This window comes from Oryctolagus cuniculus, chromosome 3 (assembly GCF_964237555.1).
Source record: "Oryctolagus cuniculus chromosome 3, mOryCun1.1, whole genome shotgun sequence".
Taxonomy (NCBI): Eukaryota; Metazoa; Chordata; class Mammalia; order Lagomorpha; family Leporidae; genus Oryctolagus; species Oryctolagus cuniculus.
The window spans coordinates 29,715,532-29,728,398 of record NC_091434.1 but is presented as its reverse complement, the minus strand read 5'-3'; the positions used below and the strand labels follow the sequence as shown (position 1 = coordinate 29,728,398).

The following is a 12,867-nucleotide window of genomic DNA, read 5'->3' as shown; positions in this document are numbered from 1 at the left end:
CACCATTCTTTCATAACATTTAAATATATCCAGTATGTCAGAACCCAATTTAAAAACAAGCAGAATATCAAGCCATCTGGCTTTCATTTGGGGCACAGAATATTCATACCACAATATATTATTCATGGAGAAGTGTTTGTGAATGGCAGAAAAAAATAATTTCAACCTTTTAGAAACAAAAATTCACAAATTAAGGAAATAATTTTTAAGGAGGAAAATAAAAAATGACCAACAATAAGTTATAAAAATAATTTCATATTTTTGGTAAAAGCTAGGTTTGGTATAGTCATACCAAAACCAAATGTTCACCAAATCACTTAAAATATTTTTATGAGCAACATGTGACAGACTTTATGTTAGGCACTAGAAAGATGGCAGTAAATAGGACAAATAAGTTTCCTACTATCACTGAGCTTACATATTAGTAAATGGGAGGTAGAAAATAAATAAGCAAATAAGAAATTATCAAGTAAATAAGTATTCTACAGGTGTTTTTATAATAATTACATAGTTTAGAGCATGACTACATTTGAGTAGGTGAGAAAATGGCTCTATGTTGATCACATCTTCTCTGAGAGCTGAAAGGACAATAACAAGGTAACAAAGAATTTAGGGTAGGGATCAGCACTGTGACACAGTGGTTTAAGCACCACTTGGGACACCCTAGGAACATTGCATTGCATTATCAGAGTGCCAGGAAGTTCCTAATTGAAGTCCTAGCTACTCCACTTCCAATCCAGCTTTGTGCTAATGTGTACCCTGAGTGGCAGCAGGACTATGGGTCCCTGCCACTCAATATGTGATTCCTGAGTTCCTGGCTCCTGAACTAGCATATGGAAGATTTCTCTCTCTTTCTCTCCCCTTGCCCCCTGACTTTTGTATACACAAAACTAAATAAACTTTAAAAGAAATAATTTAGGGTATGTTTGTTCTAAACAAAAAAGGCAATAGAAAGTTTCAAGGAAAAGTAATTTTGGATTGTTTGTGTAGCAAAAATGGCAAATATATCTAAAATGTAACAGACCAATGAGGAAATACGATAGATAGGGATGAAACCATGGACATTTTATATGAGTCAAAGAAAAGACACTAGAGATTTACATAAGGGAATACTTATTCCGACCGGCAGTTTTACCTTCTAAAATTAGTCTGGATAGTCTATAAAGAATGGAGGCCACAACCAGTCAGGAAGCTCCTGAAGTAATCCAAGCAAGAGGTAATATTGGCAGCATGGGCTAGTTAGGCAGTAGAAGTGAAGAAAAACAAATGAATTTAGAACATGTTTCAAGGTACAGTCAACAAAACTTTTCATAGTCATGATTCTGTAACACTTAAGGGAAAGAAAGAATTCAAGAATGATGCCTTGCTTTGGGCCTAAGCAACTATGCAGTTAGTGGTGCTCTTTTCTGAAATGTAGTAGACTTAGAACGCTGGAGGACAAAGAAGCACCCTTTATTTGCAATATGCTATATTTGAGGTGCCTATTAACCATTCAAGTGGAGGTAGTGAGAGGGCATAGTTAGAAACATTATTTGGGGAGATCACTGATATATAAATAATCTTTACAGCCATTGGACTAAATGAGTTGACCTAGGGAGCAATTATAAGTAAGGAAGAGAAAGGAGTTCTGGACTAAGCCAAGGGGTTCACTCCCATTTATCTGAGCAAACAAAGAGGAACTGAAAAACAAGACAAGCCCTAAAAGGGACTTAAAAAGAACATTATTAAGATAGAAGTAAGTTGGGGCCGGCGCTGTGGCGCAGTGGGTTAGCAACCTGGCCGGAAGTGCTGGCTTCCCATATGGGCACGGTTTGAGACCTGGCTGCTCCTCTTCCAATCCAGCTCTCTGCTATGGCCTGGGAAAGCATCAGAAGATGGCCCAAGTCCTTGGGCCCCTGCACCAGCGTGAGAGACCTGGAAGAAGCTCCTGGCTCCTGGCTTAGGATTGGCACAGCTCCAGCCGTTGCAGCCATCTGGAGAGTGAACCATAGGATGGAAGACCTCTCTCTCTGCCTCTCCTCTCTCCGTGTAACTCTGACTTTCAAATAAATAAATAAATCTTAAAAAAAAAAAAAAGATAGAAGTTCAAGAGGTTATAGAATCAAGATACCAAAGTGTTTAAAAGTATAGAAAGCATACATTTTCAATTATGTCAAACTGCTAGAGACGTCAAATGAGAATATAGAAGTGGCTAATGACATAGTTTTTAAAAATCTGTTGAAAAGTCATTTTTTTAAATGCACATTCCAAATATTCCAGCCTGCTTTAGCTTTCCACGTAAGCAAGAGGAAACACCCAATCATAATCCCTGGGGGCCACCTTATTCTATCCAAGGGGAGAAAAAGCTGAGAAGCACTTGTGAAGCTCACAGCACAAATTGTGTTAGCCATTGTCATTGTACTAGACAGTGTCTTCCCTACCCACATTTTACTATAGGCCTTCTTAGTGGAGTTCCTTTTACTCACTGCATCCTGTCTAGGTCTCAACAAAAAATTAGAAATCATGCTAAAAGGCAAAAAAAAAAAAAGATGTTTGAAGAGAGAAAGCAGGCATCAGAACCAAACTCCGAAAAGGCAGAGATATGAGAAATATGAAAACAGGAATTCAAAACAACTATGATTAATAATGCTAATGGCTCTAATGGAAAAAAATAGACAACTTGCGACAATGGATGTAAAATGTAAGAGGTGAGATAGAAATTCTAAGAAAGAATTAAAAAGGAATGTTAGGGATCAAAACACTGTTACAGAAATGAATAATGCCATTGATGGGCTTATTAGTAGCCTATATATGGCTAGTGAAAGAAGTTTGAAGAAGTATCAAGAACTGGAACCAACAGAACTGAAAAAGAAACAGAACAAAAATTAAAGGGGAAAAAAAAAACCAGAAAAGAATATTCAAGGATTGTGGGACAACTACACAAGTTGCGGCAATATACAAATGAGAACACCTGAAGGAGAAGAGAAAAAAGAACAGAAGAAATATTTGAAACAATAATGACTGAGAATTTCCCCAAGTAATGTTAGAAAACTTCAGATCCAAGAAGCTCAAAGAACACCAACCAAGATAACTGCCACACTAAATTAAATAACACATATCACTTATAAGATAGTACTGTATTAAAATTGTATTACAGGAAATTATATACAATAATATGTTCACAACAAATATTAACTATTTAAAAACTTTTACTAAAAATTAGTTTCTTATCACCTATTTTTTTCAATGGACAAACACTACATGAAGGCAGATTTTGTATGTTTTCATTCATTCCTGTATCCTATTTGGCATATATAAGGCTTTTAATAAATATTTCTTGAATAATCAGTATCCAGAATAAAAAAATATTTAAAATTTCAAGGAAGGCGGTTCATGAGATATTTTATCATGAAATGAATCTCAGGAGAAAAAAATTAGAAAACGTGAGTACAGACCATCACTTCAATAGAAACGATGATGTAAACTACATATGATTTTAAACTTGCTAACAGACATTTTTAAAAAAGTAAAAAAGACCATAAGTCGTACTTTGGAAATTTATATGCATTAAATAAAAGTTTAAAAAAAATTAAAAAAAAAAAAAAAAGAAAAGGAGAGAATGATCCAACTTGGGAAGCAGTATACACAGTAGACTCAAAGAATGGTAGATGTCCTAAATAGTACTCTCGCACTCTGTCCTCAGAATCAGCCCTTAAGGCATTCGGATCTGACTGAATAGCCCATGAGAGTATTTTAGGCATGGAAAGCCAAGATACTCTGGCAAAAACAAAACAAAACAAAAAAACTATATGAAAGATCTCTGCGAGTAAGATCCCAGTGGAAACAGCAGGCCGTGAAAGAAGGAAGGAAGGAAGTACCTTTCTCTGAAGGGCGGAGAGAACTTCCACTTTGACCATGGCCTTGTCTAAATAAGATCAAAGTTGGCAAACTCAAAAAGCTTCCTTAGCCTTGGCAACACATAACAAGAGCCTAGGGTGATTACTGACATCATAAATATTAGTGTCAATTGTTAAGTCAACAACAGGAATCACTCTGCACTTACTCCCCATGTAGGATATCTGTCCTTAATGTGTTGTACAATGTGAATTAATGCTATAACTAATACTCACACAGTACTTTACACTTTGTGTTTCTGTGTGGGAGCAAACTGTTGAAATATTTACTTAATATATACTAAATTGATCTTCTGTATATAAAGATAATTTAAAATGAATCTCGATGTGAATGGAATGGGAGAAGGAGCAGGAGATGGGAGGGGTGTGAGTGGGAGGGAAGTTATGGGGGGGCACTGTAATCCAAAAACTGTACTTTGGAAATTTATATTTATTAAATAAAAGTTTAAAAAATTAAAAAAAAAAAGTAAAAAAGAAACAGGGAAAATAATTTTTAATTTAATTTAACCCAGTATATACAAAATATCATGTCAATATGTAACCAACATAAAAATATGATGATTAAGTATACATTCTTTTTTATGTGTGCCAAGTCTTCAAAATCCAGTGTTCTACTTTATGCTGAATAACCACAGTTCAAGTGCTCAAAAGTCACATATGATTAGGGATAATACTGCACCAGATAGGAAAAAATATAAAGTATACAATCCTCATAAGTAACGAAGGAACAACTGTTAAATATTTCAGCCTTCAAATTTTTTTAGCCAAAAATACTATTTAATATTTTTAGGTACCTATAGTATTCAAGGCTACATAGAGTATGGAAAAAGCAAATCCTCAAAGAGCTTTCTAAGAAGTGGCTTGATCTTATTATTTAATTTATAATTATTCAGGTTTCCAATTATATACATTAATTGCAGAGAGTAAAAAGTGTTTGTATCCTAGCTAAATATTAGAAATATCTTTCTAGCTACTAAAATACTGACATCATCATCATCTTTGATGATTACTTATTTCCTACAACCCAAGACACTAAGGTACAATAGGTCCCATCTCTAAAAGAGTTTAGTCTAAGGGTACAGAACTTTAAAGAACTTAAAAGGAAGCAAACTGGGGAAAAATCAAATTTCTTTTAGTCACAACATATAGAAACTGAATTGCCAAGATAAAAGGATTTAAGAAGCAAAACTACAACTTAGGAAACTGCATCAGAACTCTTTTAAGGAAAACAACTAAATAATCCTGATTCTCTGTCAACTGGCAACAGTTCCAGATAATCCAAAAAACAATTCTTTTTATTGAATTTGAATTTCACTTATTTGTTTCAACAACAGAATTTTCAACTTACATTCTAGTTTAAATTAAAAAAAAATCCTCAGCACAGTGACAGCAGAGATAAGTTATGGGTTGGGGGAGAAAACAAGTCTCTTGTTTATAAAACAGCTACAGATAACATACCAAGTACATAATTCTCCGGCAAATAAAACAGATCTTAATATATATATATATATATATGTTTCTTAGAAGTCTCATAAAAAATACCAACCAGAGAGAGAATTTCAGTATGACAAGCCAGTTTATGACTTTAATAAACATTTTTTAAACCACAAATACACAAAGCATTTTTTTCTTTTTGGATATATTAAATTTCATTAACAAAATCAAATTAACCCGGTATAAAAAATGTGAGGGATTGTAAAACATATACTATAAATTCTAATTTTGGGTCACAATTTAATCCAAAGAACATCCATTGTGAATTAAGGAAGGAATTAGTTGGTCTGGAATTGTATTACTACAAATAAAAGACCTTTCTGTGTAGTCTCCAGAATGTTTTCATTAGTGGTTAATCTGTACTTTTAAGATTTATAAATCATATGTATTTATGAGGTTAGCATTAATTAAATGTGATCTAATCCTCTAGACATCATAAAATATAGGAAAAGCTGTCATTTCTCAAAACCTGCATGTTTATAGCAAAATAATTACCAAGTCATTAATTACTGAGTTGGTCCAGACACTTGGTAATTGGGTCTTAATCAATTAATATATAGGTCACATATTCCAAATAATTTTTGACTTTCTGCAGAAAAGTAAAAAAAAATTGTTAATCTAATCTTCCTACCTTCAAAGTTGAAACTGATAACCCATGTAGGAACTACCCCTCTTCCTGAAAATTAATGTTCAAGGCAAAATTTGATTTGCCATCCACTAAAACACTGCACAAGATTCTGATTATGACTTATATTCTAAAAGATATACATACATATACTCCATGGAAAATATCCTATCCAAATCTACCCTTGGACACTAAAAATTCACTCTTTTAATTAAAATCTGGATAATCTCAGTTCTCTTTAATGCAGAGTAGTAAAACAAACTACAACAAAACTTTACAAAGAGAGCAGATTTTTGCTGAAACCATTACAGTGAAAGACTACCAATAGTATTTGAACAGAAGAGAGAACCCTAAAGTAGAGTTGAACATGATTTCTACACTTACACTGAAATATGTTTCAAACAGTTGATCTATGCTACCAATAGTAAGAAAAAGAATGGGAGGCAGAGATAAATTCTTTTAGCAAAACAGACATCCTTTTAAGCACTGCTAAAATATAATGGGACTCAAAATTTCTAACTTACAATACATAAAGGCAAACCCAATTAAAACAACAAAACTAATGAGAATGAGTTCACATTGGTACAGAAGAGATTAACAGAAGGTAGGAATACAAACTATAGTATTGTGTTTTCAAGATTTCTTTATGTTACTTTACAGCAGAAAAATAGCATAACTGGCATGTCTAGAGTACTGTTAGCCCAGTATTTTGTATTTAACAAAGTTTATATGAAAGAACTTCTTCCACTTTGAAAACTATGCCTAAAAAGGAATTCTCTTTGAAGACTAAAGGAATTTAATTAAAGATAAAGCTACTTGGGTGGCCACATAACACATCAAGCAGATCATACTTCAAGCAGAATTATTACTGTTCAGTTATAAGTGCATGACTCATAGGAATATAAATGGTTATTTTTTTCTGTATACATCAACTTGAACCCAGAAATTTACATTTAGAAGTAAAACTATCAAATTTGTTCAGTCTATACAGTTAGCTTCACATGGTTAAACACTGATTAATGACCATCTATAAAATAAAAAAGTTTTTGATTACTAAAAACAACATATTTGAGAATTCTTTGTCTCTCAGGACTAGAAACAAACCTTCAATGTAACAAGTAAGTTAAAAATTCATAAACATTCCAAAAAATAACAAAATTTCCACATTATAAATGAATGAGTTTTCATATCCATATATAGATTACTTTTTCTAAGAACCTAAAAATAACATCAAGCATTAAAAATTTCCATTACATGTTTGGATTTTCATTATAGACTATCCAATGACAAGAGTATCATTACCATTTTTATTTACATTGGCTGGCTGTTTATTCCACATGAATTCAATGAAACATACAATCAGGACAACAGTTAAGAGAAAAAAGTAGAAACTTTTTGTAAATAATATACCTTGTTTTACTTTTCAAAACTAAACATACAGAAAGTGATGTTAAGATTCTGCTTATGACATAATCTTATTGCCAACATTCTATTATAGTGCTGTAATGCAATAATTACTTTTAGAGGTGAATTCTTTTCAAGTCAGTATGCTGTGAATACCCCACTAGCGGTCACCTTACTACAAGAAGCCCTATCTTTTGCTGTTTATGATTTGGGAAATCCAACCAGTAAACAATTCTAAAGACAATTCTTAACCTAAAGGAAGCAGCTTTCTGCCTCCTTCACAAGCATCTGAGGCTATACAAATGACACAGGACCTGAACAGAGATAACTGAATGAATTCATGAAAGAACCATGAAAACAAGAATTCCATACCAGGTTTAAGTGGTAGATTAAAGGAGAGTAAATGCTGTGGGCTATCAAGAACAATCTGAGTAATAAAGCAAAGGAAATTTAGACAGTAGGCATCTGTTTGTGAAACACAGGGAAGACCAGGGAAACTAGAATGATCAGCGTGGAATCTTTAACCCCTTAAATGAAAGATGAATGTGTAGAGGAAGTAAAATACTCTAACATCATGAAAAATGGCAGCAAAACTGTATGAAGCTCTTGGATAATGCAGCATAGTTCCACAGTGGGAACTTGCTACACCTTAGTAGACAACTAATAAGATCAACGAGGCCTCCACCTAGACAACCACTCAAAGTAAAGAAAAAGTCAAACAGTAATAGAATTTTGCTAACAAGGTACTCAGAAACTTTGACAAAAAGCAAAGTCACAGTTTCTTGATCTTCCAGAGACAAAAGGTTAAATATTAATGGTTCCTTGGCAAGTATGCATGGAACACACACTTACTATGTAATTTGTAGAATGTGAAAAATGAGACATAGTTCTTTAAAGTATCTTCCAATAAATTCAGGAAATAAAAGATAAATCATAGATATGAGTGAAAAAATGTTAATTCAAATTAAAGCAAAAATTTCATTTTAAACCTAATATCAGGTGATGAACAAAGATGTAATAGGAAACATGCTCATTAACACCAGATAAGTGTAAAGGCAATATTCTGGAAAGTAGTTTGGTGATCTTACAAGAAACAAAAAAATAGCACAACAAAAACCAAACTACTTGACCCAGTAATTCCTTTTCTACACATCTAAAGGGGGGAACGGAAAAGATTATTCTCTTTGATGAAATTTATACTAACAAAACATTAGGAACATTCCAAATATCTGCCAAACAGGAAAAACTTAAAATATGATAGCTACGTGATGAAATGTGAAGCAGCTATTAAAAATGTTTTTCAAAGATGGACAATGCACTAAGAAAAGTCTAATGAAAATACCACCTACTCCCAGTATTAGGAAAAATATACACAAGTGCATTGGAAAATAGAAATACAAATTATTTTTATATTTTTTGCATTCATCTCTATTTTCCAAATAATCAATTGTGTTAATGATACATACCATGAAACAAAACAAAAATGTATACATAAATGTGATATAACTAGCCTGAATAAAGAATTTCATGTAAAAAATTACTCCAGAAAGGCTAGGGGGAAAAAGTAATGCTAATCTCTGTAGATTAAAATTGCACGGAAATGTGTGACACTTGTTTGAGCTAGTAGGTGGGCTCTGAGCATCAAGGCTAATCGTCTAAACCGACTTTGAAGATCATCAAATAGATCCTATTTCATGATTCATTCATTGTTTATATTCATCCAATGTGCTGGCTTTAAAAAAACAAAAACCTGCCTTTTGAGACTAAATTCTGTGTCTGTGATGTTGGTAAAGATTACCAAACATTTCTACTAACACGGAGTATTTGATCTTCCTAACAATCTCTTAAAGCTGGGACTGTATTATGAAACTCTTTACAAGAGGAAACAGATTTGAGATCAGAGAGGTTACGACTTGCCCGAGAAAACAAGAACTGGGAAAAGGGCAGAGACCCCTCCTTGCTAAGTCTCTTTCTCCGGTAGCCTGCATTGCAGAGACGAGGATTTCCTCTAACACTGAATTATTCTCACAGCTACTTTTTCCTAGTCAAAACACGGCCAGATTCGTCTGTCACATTTATAAATAACCTCACTTAAGTTTTGTTGCTAACAAATCTGCCCCTTCCAGTCAGTAATTAAAAAAAAAAAAAAAGTTTACTGACCCGAACTCAGCACGAAGTTAAGCAAACTGATTAAGTTCAAGACGCGACTCTCTTAAATCTCGCCCGCACGTGGCTGTTTTTAAGTTTGAAGAATTACAAACACAGGGGGCTCCCCACACCCCTGACCCGAAAAGGGGGCAGCGACCCAACCGCACACTCCTTCTGCCGGGGCAAGACAGCACTACAGGAACGTCCTTCCAAGCCCCTATTTCCTTGGCCTCATAGCCAGCTTCCTCCTTTCCCGTGGTTTCTGCAACAGGCAGGACTCGGTCTTCGATTTCCTGCGACCTAACACCACACATTCTCAATTCTTCCACAAAGATCGGTCCCCAGCTCAGAACACCCAAACTGACACAAACTTCGAAACACCACCCCTCCACATTCCTTTAGATTCCCCTCCATCCTAATTCTAAAGGTCAACTCAACGCTTGCCTGAACCAAAGCAGAAAATTTCCAAAAAAATATATATATATTTTAAAGGATCACATCCAACACAGACGGCTCCACCTCACAGACCCCCTCCCTCCAAAACAGCTGTCACCACACCAGCACTGGGTGAGGCTCGGCTGCTGGGGCAAGGGGCGGGCCCAGGAGACCACGTGTTCCGTCTTCTGCGCACGCGCCGGCCAAAACAAAAGGGAGGCTCGCCAAGCCCCGCCCCTCCCCCACGTGACCGTCGTCTTGATCCGCCCCCACCCCTTCCTTCCCCTCCCCTCCGCTTCTGCCAAGGCTGTTAGGTTTAGCCGTTTATAAATTTGGCTGCGGTCCGACCCCTGCCCTAGAGCGCCAGCCTGTGCCGGGACCCAGAGGGTTCGGGGGACGAAGGGGCTGCCGGTCGGTCGCCTGGCCCGCAAGTCCACCCAGCGCTGCCGCCGTCCCCGGCCGAGGAGACCCACCCCCCTCAACCCGCCGCTGAGACGCCGGCCACTCGCCTGCTGGGGCGCCCTGGCTCCCCTCCGCCGCCGCACCTTCGGTCCGGCCGTGGTGGGGGCTGCCGAGGTGATCTCTAGCTGCCCACCCGCCTCCCCCCTCCCGGGGCGCCGCTGACTCCTCTCCAGAGCGCGCCCGCTCCCGCCCCGGCCGCCGCCGCCGCGGTTTAACAGTCCGCCCGCTGCCCGCAGCTTCGGGCGGCTCGGGGGATGGAACCTTGCCGCGGTGGGGGGGGGAGGTGGGCGGGGCCCGGCGCCGACCAATGGCAGCGGGGGAGGGGCAGCGCCATGCAAATGAAGCGGGTGGCGGGGAAACCCCGGCCGGGGGCGGGGCGTGGCGAAGCGGCCGGGAGCGTTCTGGAAGCGGCCAGATCGCGACGCCCGAACCCTGCCGCTGAGGCGCCCCGGCTCCGTCGGGGCTGGTTCCGTGCCGCTCCGGCTTCCTCCTTCCCTTTGCCAGTGCCAGCCTGGAAAAACACACACGCGCGCGCACTCTCACACACACACACCCAAAATACTGCGGGTCGACTTCCCGCCTCTGCATTGCTATTTCTGTAGTTCCGTGACAGGAAAAATAAAGTGCCGGGGAAAGTCAGGTCGCCTCACGCCCTGGCGCCCGCGCGGCAGCCGCGCGAGGGGCAAGTTTCAACAGAGCTTTCCTCGGAGTTGTCTGATCCGCTCGGCTCCAGGCTTCGCCGGGTGCCCGAATCCAAAGCCATAACTGCCCCGCTCTTCGGGACCCGGAGATAGGTGACGACGCATTCGCCTTGGCTCTAGCTTGGGTCGTTTCATGTTCCTGAGTCGCCAGAGAAAACATTTTCTGCGGCTCCACAAAATTGGGCTGAGTACGGCTGGGGTGAGCAGCGCTCCGCAGTAGCGCAGTCAGATAAATAAACGGAGTTTTCTGTGGAGATAGCTGGCTGGGGACGCGGGGCGTCTCGGCACCTGGCTCCGCGCTGGGCTCTCCGCCGAGCTACCCCGGGGCATTGCCCCAGCCACGCAGTCTTGCAGTATTTTTGTTTTTTGAAACTGAACTCTAAATATAGGTCCTTAGATGATGGATTACAGGCTTTCCTAAAACACCCAGTTTACATATGGAATGATTTAGGGGATGAGGCACACTAGAACCTTAAATCCGCAATAATAGTCACCAGTATTTTAACCTTATTAATTGTATCAGATAGTGGAGGGGAGATCAAAAAATTGGAATCACACAACGCGTAATCCTTTAACAGATGCCTGGAACTGGGAAATGAAGTACTTATTCCTGGACTTTCTAGTAGGTTGTGATATTACTGAAATAATTTTTGTAAGTGTTTAGTGGAGAAAAAATTAATAATTCACCCCATTATAGGGCGAGGGAGAGTTTCAGAGAATTGATTTACTTTCTTTGGATTCAAGATTGTAACCAATGATGTGTTGTAAAAGTAATTCAATTGACAAATATGTATGGATGTTTACCATATTTAAAGGGCTGTTGTACTCACTGAAGACAGAAGACAATGAAAAAATGAATAAAGTCTTACCTTTTTTGTTTTTACTTAGTCTGAGAAATCAAATACGCATGTGTTAAAACAGTTCAAAGAAAGATTTTGGATTTGAGTTGGATTTGGGTTTTTATTTTGTTTTTTCCTTTAAGATTTTTTTTTAAAAAACTGTGGACAGAGAAGCGAGGAAGGTATCAACAGTTCAGGAGATAGTATCCTTCAGTTGCTTGTGTGGAGATTGTATCATACTACTGGAGTAGAAAAGTACACTGTGAACTAGATTAAATCTTGAATTACAGGAATTCAGATTTTAAACTAATGGAATGGTAGAGCTATCAAATCGTTTGATGGTTCAGTTTTCTATGAAATGATTACTAGTTACCAAAAGTAAATATTCATAAATTTACCAAATATTTACACATATTTTTGATGGGTAATGGAGATGTAGCAATAACCAATGTCCCTGCCCTCATGGAAAATTAGAATGGATGATACAGATCTTAAGCTATGTGATTCGTAAGGGATTTTTACATACATTATCTAATCAACAAACCCTAGGAGGAAGGCTATTTATAGTAGTTCAGGTTAATTTTCCTGTCTTCTGGTCAGCTCTGCAGTCTGCCAAACTGCTTCAATTAAGCATCATATGCATAAAATTTTCTTACTCCTTTTATATTCCGTTTATGACACTTTAAAATAATAGGATGGACCTGGTGTTCTGGCACAGCGGGCTTAAGCCACCACCTCAGACACCAGCAGCCCTGGTTCCAGTCCTGGCTGCTCCTCTTCGGATACAACTACCTGCTACTGTGTCTGGGAAAGCAAAGGAATGTGGCACAAACACTTGGACCCCTACTCCCCAGATGGAGCTCTGG

The 12,867-nt window shown here is 38.0% G+C and overlaps 1 protein-coding gene and 1 long non-coding RNA gene across 9 annotated transcripts in view; one reads left to right on the top strand and one right to left on the bottom strand.

Annotated features, from left to right (window-relative positions):
- KANSL1L (KAT8 regulatory NSL complex subunit 1 like) overlaps positions 1-10,732 on the bottom strand; it is a 158,647-nt gene extending 147,915 nt beyond the window's left edge. For 5 of the 8 annotated variants that reach the window (XR_011387126.1, XM_008259094.4, XM_002712447.5 and 2 more), the window contains exon 1: positions 10,509-10,732. The gene's annotated coding sequence lies outside the window, so the exon portion shown is untranslated. Of the gene's footprint in view, positions 1-1,135; positions 2,870-9,576; positions 10,239-10,508 lie in introns of those variants that run through there. The other 3 variants (XM_017343073.3, XM_051849170.2, XM_017343074.3) reach the window with 3 other exon arrangements.
- Positions 1-12,867, top strand: part of LOC127491702 (uncharacterized) — a 73,436-nt gene that overhangs the window by 38,195 nt on the left and 22,374 nt on the right. The gene's annotated exons all lie outside the window — the stretch shown is intronic.